The sequence below is a fragment of the Protopterus annectens genome, chromosome 12.part0 (genome assembly GCF_019279795.1).
Source record: "Protopterus annectens isolate FY-2018-M chromosome 12.part0, PAN1.0, whole genome shotgun sequence".
Classification (NCBI taxonomy): domain Eukaryota; kingdom Metazoa; phylum Chordata; order Ceratodontiformes; family Protopteridae; genus Protopterus; species Protopterus annectens.
The window spans coordinates 588,763,867-588,777,418 of record NC_056746.1 but is presented as its reverse complement, the minus strand read 5'-3'; the positions used below and the strand labels follow the sequence as shown (position 1 = coordinate 588,777,418).

General features: G+C 40.3%; 1 protein-coding gene across 1 annotated transcript in view; it reads right to left on the bottom strand.

The window, feature by feature from the left end:
* The window catches only part of LOC122816730, a 2,226,031-nt gene that overhangs the window by 1,030,221 nt on the left and 1,182,258 nt on the right, over positions 1-13,552 (bottom strand). The gene's annotated exons all lie outside the window — the stretch shown is intronic.

Below are 13,552 nucleotides of genomic sequence, written 5' to 3'. Positions count from 1 at the left end.
CAAACTAAATAACCATAAAATAAATACTTGGCCCTATGCTCTTTAATATTTTCATTAATGACTTCCACACATCAATTCCCAACACCAGAATAGTACAATATGCAGATAACTCAACACTAGTCTGCTCTGCCTCAAACCTCCTTGAGCTTCAAACAAACTCAATCTGCTTTCCCAACTACTGAGAAATGGATGCTTCAAAATCATCTCTCCCTAAATGCCAACAAATCTAAAATCCTACTATTCTCCCCATCAAAATCTATCCCTCTTGACAAAACCTCCTTTAAAATTACCAGCCATGCTAACTCCACTATTGAAATTGTTCCTTTTGCCAAACTTCTTGGGGTAACTATTGACGAGCAACTAAAATTTGATACCTATATTCAACTAAATATTAAGAAAACCCATCAGGAACTTGGCATGCTGTATAGAAACTCACCCTTCCTCTCCCCTCAACTAAACAGACCCCTTGCCTCAACCTACTTACTACCTTCTCTGATGTATGGTGCTCCCTTACTAACCAATCTATCTTCCTCCAACTCTTCTAAACTGGAAACTTACTACAATAAAATCTCAACGTTTGCAACTTATCCAAATACTCTACTCACCACTGTATATCTCGCCACCAGCTGCAGTGGCTAGAACTTCCCAATTACCTGGACTACCTCCAACTCTGTACAGCCCACAAGCTTATTTTCAAACTTAATACATGTCCAGCACTTGCTAACATCTTACCTTCATACACCCCCCACAGACCCCTAAGATCTGCCCTCCAAAACCTAATCTCGGTGTATAAATCAAATCGTCCTACTGGGCAGCTACTTCTATCCTTTACCTTAGCCAAAAAATGGAACTCTCTCCCTCCATCTCTACAAATCTCTGAAAACTTTGAACACTTCAAAACCTAGCTCCATTCCTACCTCTTCCATAGTTGGAAGTGCAACTGCTCACTACCTACCTAACTTCCTTAGCTCATGATCACTTTTATCACATTCAAAGTCCCATTTTTCCTTACTTACCAGGGATCTATCCCTTGATAACTACTTTCAGATCACTATCTGACATTTCTAACCTATGAACGAATTCTACTCTATACTACTGTTCTAAACCTACAAACATATAAATATGTACTTTATATTGTATATATGTTGCAGTTTAACTGTTCTTAGTTTGTTATTTAATACTTACAGGTTGTTACTGCACCTTTTTGCTACTGTGTATTGTATTTTGTTAACTCTGAATTATCTAGCTTTTCTCTGTACTATGTAGCCTGAATTATGTAGTTTATACTTTGTACTATGGACCTTTTCTCCCTGGGCCTCCACTGAAAACGGGCTCTTTGAGCCCAGTGGACCTCCCCGGTCAACAAACTGGAAATAAATAGTCTATGATAGAAGAATGCCAAAAAAGCTGAAAGGTAAGGTTTACAAGACAGTGGTGTGACCAGTACTACTGTATGGTACAGAAACCTGGGCAGTAAAGACAGAACAGCTGAAGAAACTAGACATGATGGAAATGAAGTGCCTGAGAAAGGTGGTAGGATGCACACTGTGGGGACAGATGAAGAAATGAGGGCATAAAAGTGGAAGCCAGAGTAGCTCCAATTGCAGAAAAGATCAAAAAGAAGAGATTACGGTGGTTTGGGCACATGTGTAAAAAAACAGAAGACAATCTGGTGAGGAAGATTTGGGACAGACAGGAAGAAGGTAAGAGGAAGCTAGGACATCCAGCAAAGAGGTGGATGGACTGTGTGAAAGAAGATCTACGACAGTCAGGCATGAGTGTTGAAGGCAGGAGTGTGGCACTGAATCGAGAGACTTGGCGACAGTTAACAAGATACCTCAACCTCATGTAGAAAAAATGGGCAAAAGGGGACTGATGATAATGAAGGGGTGAGGACAGACTTCTTGAAGTTGATGGTGAATCCCAGTTTTCCAAGGGGGAAATGGTGGTCTCCATACCCCTCAACTATACCGAATCTCTCAGTTTTTCCCAGTTTTTGAGGTCCAGATAATGGGGTGCCACGATTCCCGAGTGGCACCCCTTAATTTCCAAATTTCCCTGCTTTTGTTTAATTTTATTTTCTGCTTTTTTTACTGATGTCATCACTTGGAGATGTGCACAGTGACGTCAACTTCATCCAGCTTGTCGGAATTCAGCTGAGGGCTGCGAGGGGTGGGACAGACGATGAGTAGCCTGACAACAGTTAAGACGAGCCTCAACTTCATCCTGGATGAATTTATGAATGAGTGAGAAGTGAGAACTAAAGCGACTTATGCTCGAATTACACATCCTTCATCTTAAAGAGCTCACATTTGCATGCATCTTCCAGGTAAAAAGAAGACTGAGCTGCTGGAACATGCATGCAATTTGAATTATTTATTTAGCAATGCGAGGTTGCTGGCTCCTATTGAATTTATTTAGGAGGTCCGTTGCTGTGTGTGGTTGCTGCATTTATTTAGGAGGTCCATTGCTGAAGCTGAATGTATTATTTATTTAGTAATGCGAGGTCCGTTGCTGGCTGCTATTGAATTTATTTAAGAGGCCTGTTGCTGTGTGTGGTTGCTGCATTTATTTAGCAGGTCCGTTGATGAAGCTGACTGTATTATTTAGCTGCTGGTGCCACCCGTAACACCCGCGCAACTTGAATTGCTATTTATTTAGCAATGTGAGGTCCGTTGCTGGCTGCATTATTTTTTGTGTGTGTGTGTCTGTCTGTATGTGTGTGTTATTTAGGAGGTCCGTTGCTGAAGATGACTGTATTATTTAGCTGCCAGAACTGAATTGCTATTTATTTAGCAATGTGTGAGGTCCGTTGCTGGCTGCTACTGAATTTATTTAGGAGGTCCGTTGCTGTGTTTGGTTGCTGCATTTATTTAGCAGGTCCGTTGCTGAAGCTGACTGTATTATTTAGCTGCCAGAACACGTGCGCAATTTGAATTGCTATTTATTTAGCTGTGTGTGCGTGCGTATGGCATTATACGTGTGTGTAGTCCAGCATGCTGTCTAGAATGCTAGACTAACTGGAATTGCAGTAAAGTCACTGAGTATAGAAACCTGCTTTATTTTACAGTTTGGTATTCTTCTGTGCTGTTGGAAACCAGGAAACACAAGAAAGTGTTACATTCCTGTTCCTAGGAGTGACTGCGGTTACTCAGTGTCTTATCACTTATCTGATAAGGGTTTACTTCTTGAGGTGTTTCTTACAACTGTGTAGGATGTATTGAAAGCCTTAGAAGAATCCAAGGAAAACACTTAACAGAAACAGTTTGCAGCAAGTAGTAGTATTTCTGGCTAATACTAGTGGATCCCCTTAGAACCCTTCATGGAACTAAGAATCTAAGTACATAAAATTACACTGAGCTTTAGTAACTTGTGAAATGTTAAAACAGGGATAAGTCAGACTGGGCCAATGTTCATTCTTCTCAGCTAAAATGGACAGCACCAAAAATGTCTATGGACATGGAGGGAAATCATTACATTGATTATGAAAATAAAGGAATTGTTAATTAGGTCTTAGCAACCGACCCCGTCTTTAGTACAAACTGAAAATGTTAACATCTGACTTTATTGATGCACTAGTAAGAGCTGACACATCTTATTTAAAACACATAATATAAAGCTGTGGTTAGATCAAGACAATAATAGTAAAATGAAAATATTAAAAATTCTAGCTGTGCACAGACTTAAAAGAACATTACTTAGCAATATGAGAAAAAATTAATGTTGCAAAGTGATCCCTAGAACTTTGACAAGTTAGAAGCTTTAGTGGAATGCTTACCCCTTATTTAAAATAGAATTATCTGTTTTTAAATCTAAATTATTTTTTTATTTATTTGTCTTTGTTTGATCTTCTTGTCCAGTATGTCAGAAAACTCACTTTATTCTGGGTTCAAGAGTCCATTAATTCCAATACCTATTACAAAAGTGTGCACTGCCATTGATATTAGGGAGCCACTAGGGGAAATCTAGTAAAGGGGACCAATAAGTACTAATAATATACAATGCTACAAACTTTTTACAAGCTGTACCAATACACAAGGTTAAAGCCAAGTCTATTGTCAGAGAACTAGAACTGTTATTTTCTAAAGCATTTATTTCTAAATAATTACTGATCAAAGCATGCCCTTTAAAGTCAAGGGTAATTGTAATAGTTTTGTCAATGCTTTTATTAAGCAGGTTAAAATGTTAATGCACCATCCACAGACTGTGTGTGTGGAAGTAGACTTTTGTGATGGAAATGTCCTGAATTGGGTAGTTTTGTCATTATTGATTCATGCATTTTATTTCACTGCCTACTGGAAAAATGTTCAAACAAAAATCTTAAATGCGCTCTAACTTACGTTTAACAATTGTGCTGTATTACACAAGGAATATAATTTAATAAAGTCAGGAAAGTGTATTAAACAACGTATGTATGTTTCTTGATTTGTGTGCAAGGGGCCTATGATTTGAAAACAGCCCAAAGGTAATCTTTCTCCACCACTGGCCAGATGCAATTTCTTTCCATGTGGTGTGGATTTCAATGCTGTTTCAATGAATGTAAGTTTCAAGGGCAAAGAAGTTTTAATGTCAAGTCTATTTTCATTGTGAGACAGTATTGCTTTGTTTAGCAGATATCTATTGGTGTTTGTGCATTGTGTTATAAAATGTAAAAATAAAATCCAAATAATCATTGTAGAAGTAAAACAGTATGCACACATTAGTGTTTATGGTAAATGGAGCGAAACAGCCAGGTAATGGGACATTGGAATGGCTGCAGGGGAACTCTGGTAAAATATTTTGGATGTCTGTTCTTCAGTTTGCGTTTGAAAGTTGGTATCCCAAAAATCCATTGGAGTGGGCGGGGTTACATAATTATGTATGCAAGGGGTTACATAACTATGTATGCAAATTTTATGTTAATCAGCGTACAGATTTGTACCTATTTTTCATGGGCCTTGTCCAGATTTTTGATGTTGCCAGGTTGAGAGGTATGGTGGTCTCCATGTTTTGCAGCAGAGTGTGGGAAGTTGGGGCCTGTAAGATCAGGCTATCCAGTTATGGAAAAATCTGGATACCCAAAACCCTGCAATGTGCAATCACTGGAGCCAAACATTTTGGGAATACAACTGGGGCTGTAGAAGGATCAAAGGGCAAGGCAGAGATTTGCAAATGCCAGGCACCCACAGAAAAAGATTTCCTAAACATGAGGTGAATAGGGATATGAAGGTAAGCCATCTTTTATACCTAAAGATGCCATGTATCCTTGTGGAAGGATAAGAGGAAATAGAGTTTGGAGTGTCAACATTCTGAAGGTAGGAACCTTTAAGAAGGTGTTGAGATGGGATAAAATCCAGGACTGGTCTCCAGGGGACATCCTTTCTAGGCACTAAGAACATTCTTGAATAGAAGCCTTTCCCTCTTGAGGTTTGAGGCACCTTTTAAATGCAGCCTTGTTGCCAAAGCTTCCAAAGGAGCTTTGGGAAGAGGGGCAGCTGCTCTCGTGGGGGGGGGGGTGTTGAGGAATGCCCATGAAGGTGGGGGTGGGAATGTCAAACCATGAAGTATCTTATTTGTTTATGGAAAGAACCCAGGTGTCTTGGGTGATGCTTTCCCACTTTCCCAGACACTGTTACCATATGAAAGAGGGGAAAGGGAAGATTTACCAGAGGAGTGCTGGGTGTGGCTATGGACAAAAACAGGTTTGGATGTGAAACCTGGCGACAGGAGAAACCAGGATGCGTTTCAATTCTTTGAGCTCCTTTTTTTTTTTTTTTTTCCCCCCAGTAGGGACGTAAATAGAGAAGCTGCTGCCTTACCAGTAAGGAGTAATTATCTAATCGTCCATCCATTAATTTAGATTTGAAATCAGCCTGGAGGGGTTGCGATCTAAGCCAAGAAAATCTTCTGAGAACTGAAGCAATAGCAGTTGCCCTGGTACAATCCTCCATAGCATCATAGCTGCATTTAATGGAATCTCTTGCCACTTGGGAAGAAGCTGCCAGGATAAATACAGCCACGGCTTTTCCTTCAGAATCTGGAAGATCTGCAATGGCATTAGATGTCTAAGACAAAAGCTCTAATGAGTACTTATTTATTTAATGAATTTATTTACTGGGAAAGTCCACTGGACCTAAAAAAGCCCATTTTCAGTGGAGGCCCAGGGAGAAAAGCTCTGACAAGAACATAGATGTACAAAAGTAGATATAGTGTTACACATAGTGACTACAATAATATATACAGAATATATACATAAAAGCAGGAACTTTGTTGGTTGCCAGTTGAATTCATTCGGAGAGGTATAAATAGAAATACATTAATTAGCATTATTGTACCAGTATCAACAAGTGATGAAAAATAATAATTATGAAAAAAATACCATCAGTCAGCAGTAGCAAAAAGCAGTTATCATATAAAGAGAATGAAGAGGAGGTTAGCTTATTGAGCAGATACATAGCCAGGAAGAGTTGAGATGATTTTTCAGTATTTGTTTGAAGGTGGAGGTGCTGCCTGTGTTTCTTATAGAAGGTGGAAGTGAGTTTCACAGTTTGGTGATGGTGAAGGAGTAGAGGACTTGACCAGCAAGTAAAGTGGGCTTTTCTACTTTTAGAAGTAGATGATTTTCAGATCTTGGTTGCCTGGTGGGTGGGTTGGTATTGGGCAAGTAGTGTCGAGAGAGCAGGACAGTCAGTGGATCTGTAGATTATTTTGTGTGCTGTAGTTAGATGGGTGAATGAGAGATGGTGGGGGAGTTCCAGCCAACCTAATTGTTTCAGTGAGTTACAGTGGGGGGATGAGAAGCTGGCCTTGGTGGCAAATTTGGCTTTTCTATTAAAACACATATCAAGTTTGGATTTTGGATATTAGTGAGGAGAGTGGCGCCATAAAGAAAAGAGTAATAAAAGCTGGTTACAAGAGTTTGTCTAGCAGACAGGCTAAGAAAGCGTTGGTGCCTGTAGAGCACACCAAGCTTTTGGTGCGTGTTTCTTTTTTAATGTTATTGTTTATGTGTAGGTCAAAGTTAAGGTTTTCATCTATAATAATGTCTAGTAGTTTAGTGTGTGGGACAACTTCCACGGTGTAATTGTCTTGGGTTTGTATAGTGAAGAGTATTTTTTTTATCTAGGGGAGTGGTTTTCTTAGTGGTAAAAAGTACTAACTTAGTTTTTTTTTTTTGGATTTAGGGTAAGATGATTGTTAAGCATTTAAGATTCAGTAGAGGTGAGGGCATCCTGGGTGATTTGCTGAAGTTCAGAGCTGGAATTAGCAGTGCATATTATATAAGAGTCGTCAGCATACTGGATTACTAAGCACTGTGGAAGGATGGAGTGAAAGTTGTTAATAAAGATGCTAAATAAGAGAGAACCAAGTATGGAGCCTTGGGGTAACCCCTGTAAAGTTTTGAGGAAGGGAGAATAAGACTGTTGCCATTTGGTGGATTGCTGACTATTGAAGAGATAGCTACTGAACCATTGTAGGGTAGGTGGGGAAATGGGGAGAGAAGATAGTTTATAGTGGAGGATTGTGCGGGAAATGGTATCAAAAGTTTTGGAGAGGTCTAGGAAAAGAGAAATTATTATTTTGCCAGCATCCTGTGCCTGGTTAACTGTATCAAGGAAGAAGAAGAGGGCAGTGGTGGTGCTTTGTCTTGCTCTGAAACCATGCTGAATGGGTGACAGAATTTGGTTTTCAAGCACGTGGTTGAGGAGTTGGGCAAGGCTGCATTTTTCCAATATTTTAGAGAGGGGGTGAGAGAATTGCTGAAAGTTTGTGGTGTCTGTGTTGGTGCCACCTTTGTGGAGGGGATAATGTAAGCTTTTTTCCAGATGTCTGGGACTATGAATTCTTTAATTGATCTGTTAATGAGTATGCTGATGGGATAGGCTATAGAGTTGCAGCTAGCTGCAAGAAGTGTGGGGGTAGATGATCAGGGGCCACAGAAAAGGGTTTTAGCTTAAGTGAAAGTTTTTTTTTTTTATTGTAGCGGTAGGTATGGGAGAGAACTTTAGGTTGGACTCGAGGGTAAGATTGTTTTCTGGGATGATTTGGTCATCAGCTGTCTTGGTGGTGGTGGTGCTAGCTGTAGGAAAGGTGGTGGTTAGGTTAGCTATAGCGTCAGTGAAGTAGGAATTGAAGAGGGTGGCAAGTTCAATGGGAGTTTTGTCTGGGTCAGGAGATGGGTTTGCTTTGAGAGACTGGGTGCAATAGTTGGTTAATGGAGGACCAGAATTTTTTGGGATTATCTTTATGTTGGCTTTGTACATGGAGGTAGCAGGCTTTTTATCCCTGGCTATTAGTTGTTTTGCCTGGTTACGGAGGTGTTTGTATTGTAGTAGAGTTGAGGGGTCTGTTTTTCTGCCATGATTTCCAGATTTTATCCCTTGTGGACATGACTTATTTGGTGGATTTTGAAAGCTAACTTGTATGGTTATGTTTTATTTGTTTTTGGTGGGTGGGTGCTTGCCTATTTAGGATGTCTAGGAATGTTGAGTTAAAAAATTCAATAGCCTCATTAAGTGGTAGGGATTTGAGGGGTTCCCAACTTACTTTAGCTAAGGATTTAATAATAAATTTGAACAAAGAGCGTAAGGCAGATACAATTTCAACGTTCTCCGACCATTGAACAGTATCAAATATGTAGTCTGTACACCAAGAGCAAAAGGTTAAATGATTAATAAGTCATCTAAAAGTTACCAAACAAGCAAAGTGTTCTGAAGTTCTCCAACATAAAGCAGATGCAATTCCAATGTATGGAATTGCATCTGCAACAGTAGCGATACATTGGAATTGCATCTGCAACAGTAGCGATACATTGGAATTGCATCTGCTTTATGTTGGAGAACTTCAGAACACTTTGCTTGTTTGGTAACTTTTAGATGACTTATTAATCATTTAACCTTTTGCTCTTGGTGTACAGACTACATATTTGATACTGTTCAATGGTTGGAGAACGTTGAAATTGTATCTGCCTTACGCTCTTTGTTCAAATTTATTATTAAATCCTTGTCTTATTAGGAGCGTATTCAACAGCCAATATTTATATTTTTATATTTATTACTTTAGCTAAGGTTTCATTAAATATGGATGGTTGGATTGTATTAGTACAGGCCTAGAGTTGGGGTAGACTTGCTTAAGATATGTGCTGGGTGGTGGTCGCTAATGGTGTTGGGTAGTATGCCTGCAGTTGTTGTTGTGATTTTGTTAGGGTTGGACACTTATATCCAGTCTACTGTGGAGCCCTGATTATTTTTGTGGAGTCTGGTGATGTCTTGGATTAGTTGGGAGAAGTTGTAAAGGTTTATGTTTTTTGAGTTCTTTTGGGCAACGTCTAGCCAATCAATGTTTACATCACGTAGGATGATGGTTTCATTATCTACATTTTGGGATGTCCAAGCAGGTTATGTTCTCCAATATTGGTATGTTGTTTTCTGGAGGAATATACAGAGCAATTAAGCAAATGTTTTTAGAATTGCTAAGTTTTAATACAGAGATTAGTACTGCAGCTGGGGAGAAGTTGGGTGTTGGCTGTGAGTAGGGAATTAAAGTATATTTGCTAGGGAAGAGTATTGCTGCTCCCCCTCCTCTCTTGTGGGGCAAATCAGCTCTTAGGCATGAGTAGCCCGGGAGGAGAAATTGCGCGTCTTTTACATATGATTTCAACCAGGTTTTGGTAGCTTCTACAATATCATGGTTGTTTTGTGAAATCCACACCTGGAGTTCAATTATCTTGTTTCTAAGGCTTTGGAGATTTATGGCTGATAGCATGAGAGATTTGTCAAGTTTGCTGGGGTTGGGGGGGGGGGGATTATATCACCGCACTAAAATACAATGCTTTGGCAAACTGTGGGTTATACTTGGTCATTTCCTAAAAATGGTATTAGTTGCTGTTGGTGGTGTAATAATGGGGGTGTCTTTGGAGAGTTAAGTTTTTTTAATTTGGTTAGTACAGAAGTATTAGCTTTGAATAAACTAGGATGGATGTCCGAGTAACTTGATAAATGTGGATTGTGAGTGGCAGTTCCACAGGTGGGTGTAGGAGGTATGCAGGGTGCCTGGAAAGTTGTGATTATTGTTAGTAGCGAGAGCATAAGGGAGAGAAGTGAGATCATAGTAATAGTGGTGATGGACATGAAGGTGGTTGAGTGCAGTCTGATAAAATGAATATGAGCACTATAGTTTAGTGGATGGAGTACTACGTAGACCTATTTAGAATGGGTGGGGAGATAGTTAGGGGGTATGGTATGACTGGGGTAATAATTAAGGGGGTTATGGGATAGGTGGAAGACAGGTGTGGGAGGGGGTCAGGTTATGTATAAGGTTAATGTTATGGGGAGTGGAGTGAGCGTAGCAAACTGAGCGGGCCCGGCCACCACAGGGACAAGAGCTGAAAAACCTAGAGCGGGCCCGACCACCACAGGGACAAGAGCTGAAAAACCTATCAGTTTAGTGTTGAGTAATAAGCTTAAGATATCAGTATCTAACAAAAAATTAATCTACGTAGCTCTGGAATGCTTTAAATAAGTATCACTGTAAGCACACAAACAGGGTTGTTGGGCAGTTACAGACAGAGTTGTGATTAGTATCGAGGAAGCTGAAAGCCAAAGCAAATATTTACTAATATGTGGGGGGGGGGGGGGGGCGACTAATTCAAGGTATCATGGCTTCATCTATTGGCAACGAGCTCGAATAACAAGGAGGGAAAGAACCCTTCCTTGCTTAGCCTTAGAAGTTTACAAAAACTAAATTGCAATTCACCTAGTGCAACAGAAAAGCTGTAGGGTGTTGGGTTCTTGCTTCCCATAGGTTTTATTTAGTTAAGAAGCCAGGTTCAGTGGACAGAACAGACTTTTGGGTTCTTGCAGTTTAATCCCAAGTGGAGAGGGAGCCAGGCAGTTAAGAAACCTGTGTGAACTGAAAAATAAAGTTAAATAAGACAGAATTAGTACAAAGGTTACAGGAATGTACAGTGGAGAGCATGCAAGGGAGAGAGAGAGAGAAAAAAGTCGGTTATATTGCATACATTGTTAATCAGCTCTGTAAAACCACAGACTACAGCATTAACATGCAGCTTCTAAGTTAACAGGCAACAGCTATACAATTCAGCAGGGAATACACATGACATAATGCACATGGCTGTTCTAAGACAATTTTACACCTATGTTACTTAATATGAACAGCAGCAAAAAAATGAACTGTGGTCACTTAGCCTTCTATAAAAGCAATTGTAACATCCAGTCTCTAAAGTCTTCTAAGAGCAGTAATATGCTACAAGAATGCTTAGAGATGCAGCCAGAACATAAATACACTTTGCAAATAGCTAACAGGATGCCTGGCAGATATACAATAAATTAAGCTCTACCTTCATAATACAAGATGGAAATAACTATCAGTTTGTCAGTTAATACATTAGCTAGCTCTCATAACATATAGGATTTCTGAACAGCAGTTTTAGCTCAGCACTTTCAAATAAATCAGCAGTTAGCGGTAATGATCAAATAAATCAGCAGTTAACAGTATTAATGAGACAGTAATGCATATCAGCTCTAGTATACATGAGCCACTGCTCTACTTACTTGCTGTGCATGCACAACAAACAGAAGGGTAGGGAAGTTAAAGCAGCTACAGGATGGAGACTGAATGTGAGTTAGGTAGTTTAGACAGAGTTTAAAGTTGGCACCCTAGGAGGGGACTGACTTAGTCATATGTGTCTGATAACTGATGGCCCTGAAAGCCTAGGTGGCTGAAGTATAGGCCTTTTTCCCAGTCTCTCAAAGGTTCTACTCTGTCTGATATGAGAAGGGTGGCAGAAGGAAGCATCCTAGATGGTTTATCTGTAGCTACTGAAATGACTGCTGGGTCTGCAGCAGGACACCTAAAGAGGAATTTACAATCCTCAGGGACCTTGTAGAAGCGGTCTGGCTTCTTGGGAGCTGAGGCCCAAGAGTTTGGGGTTTGGGAAGCATTGCGAAAGGCATCCAGAAATGCAGGATGCAATGGTGGAACTGCAGAGGGGCCAGCCCAGGACATCAACCTGCAGAAGTTGATAGTATCTTTTTTGGACATCAGAAATATGGGAGGTGTCCCACTTAAAGTCCTCTCCCATTTTCGGAAGAGTTTCACCAAAAGATATCTCTTCCATAGGGGAAACATATTCCTGGGGAGAGATAATTTGTGTTGAATAATCCAAAGATTCTTCTTCATCAGAGGAAAATTCATCAGTGGAGTCACTGCCCCTAATCCTTTTCGGAGAAGGCTAGGGAACAGCTGTAAGAGATGGTTGAGAAGAAGGTGGTTTGAGTGCCATGAAGGTCTGAAACAAACTTTGAGAAAAGGCCTGCCAATCTGTACGGGCCACTCTGGCAGGAAACAAAGGCTTAGTTTTTTGTTTTTTTCTTTCCAGGAGAAACAATCCTATGCAACGCCACAGGAAGGAAAGAAAGCCTGCATTATTCAAAAGTGTCTGACTTAATTTCTCTTACTTGAGTTCCTGGTGCCCCCATGATGACACAGGCAAGTGCCAGCATAGCCTGCTGGAGTTTTGTAAAGAATATGCCCCTTGAATATCAAACTGATTTATACAAGATGCTTGTATTACAAATGTATTAGAACTGTATGCCATTTGTATATCAAACTGATTTTGTACAGATGGTGGTGCTGAAAATGGGGTTTGTAAGCTTTGCTTGTGTTGAAATGCATCAACAGTGCACTCCTTGCTGAATAGAAGAGAAATGTACATGTATTTTTGTAGCTGATTTAAATGTAGATGCTTTAATAAAGGATACTGGCACAACAGAGGTTAACTTTAAGGAAAATGAAATCATCACGGATGGGTCTGGGATCCTTCCTCGGATCACAGCCTGCACAGTGAGCAATAGCTCCTAAACTCAAGCTCCTCCCCACCCAGGAACCCCTAACAACCCATAATCCTCAGATCGAATTTGCTAGATAAACATTAGGACAGTGAAACTGTCCACAATAAGGAACAGCAGAACCAAACACACCATTACTCCATGAATCCCCTGGTCACCAGAAGGAAGAGGACAGAGGGTGGGAACATGATGAATAATGACACTGGAGAGAACAGATTCCAAGTTATGGTAAATATATAACGCTTTATCTGATATGACATTATTGATCACGGATGGGTCAGAGTACCCAGCTATCTATAACCCTGGGATGTGAAGCTCTACCCTTGGACACCAAATCCAACTTCTAATGTGTTACAAAGGTATGGGGATTTAACAAAGCAGCAGCACAAATGTCATCCAAGGAAGTCTTAGCCCAGAAGGCCAAAGTACCAGCCACCAACTTAGTGGAAATAGGCTTTAATAGGCCTGGGGAACTCTATGTGATTGTTTTCGTAAATGTGAGCTATACAAAGTACAGTTTTGTACCTACCATAAATGTAGATGTTCGAGTGCTAATACAGCTGCAGTAATCACAGATGGGTTCTCTGCCGTCAGGCGGGTCCTCGGTTGGCCAAATTCCAAAGTCTAGGTTCGTCGTCGGTTGTCATCGCTTTCTTTCCTGACGTCAGTGCAACAGGGGTATATAAGACACAGCCGACGCCATA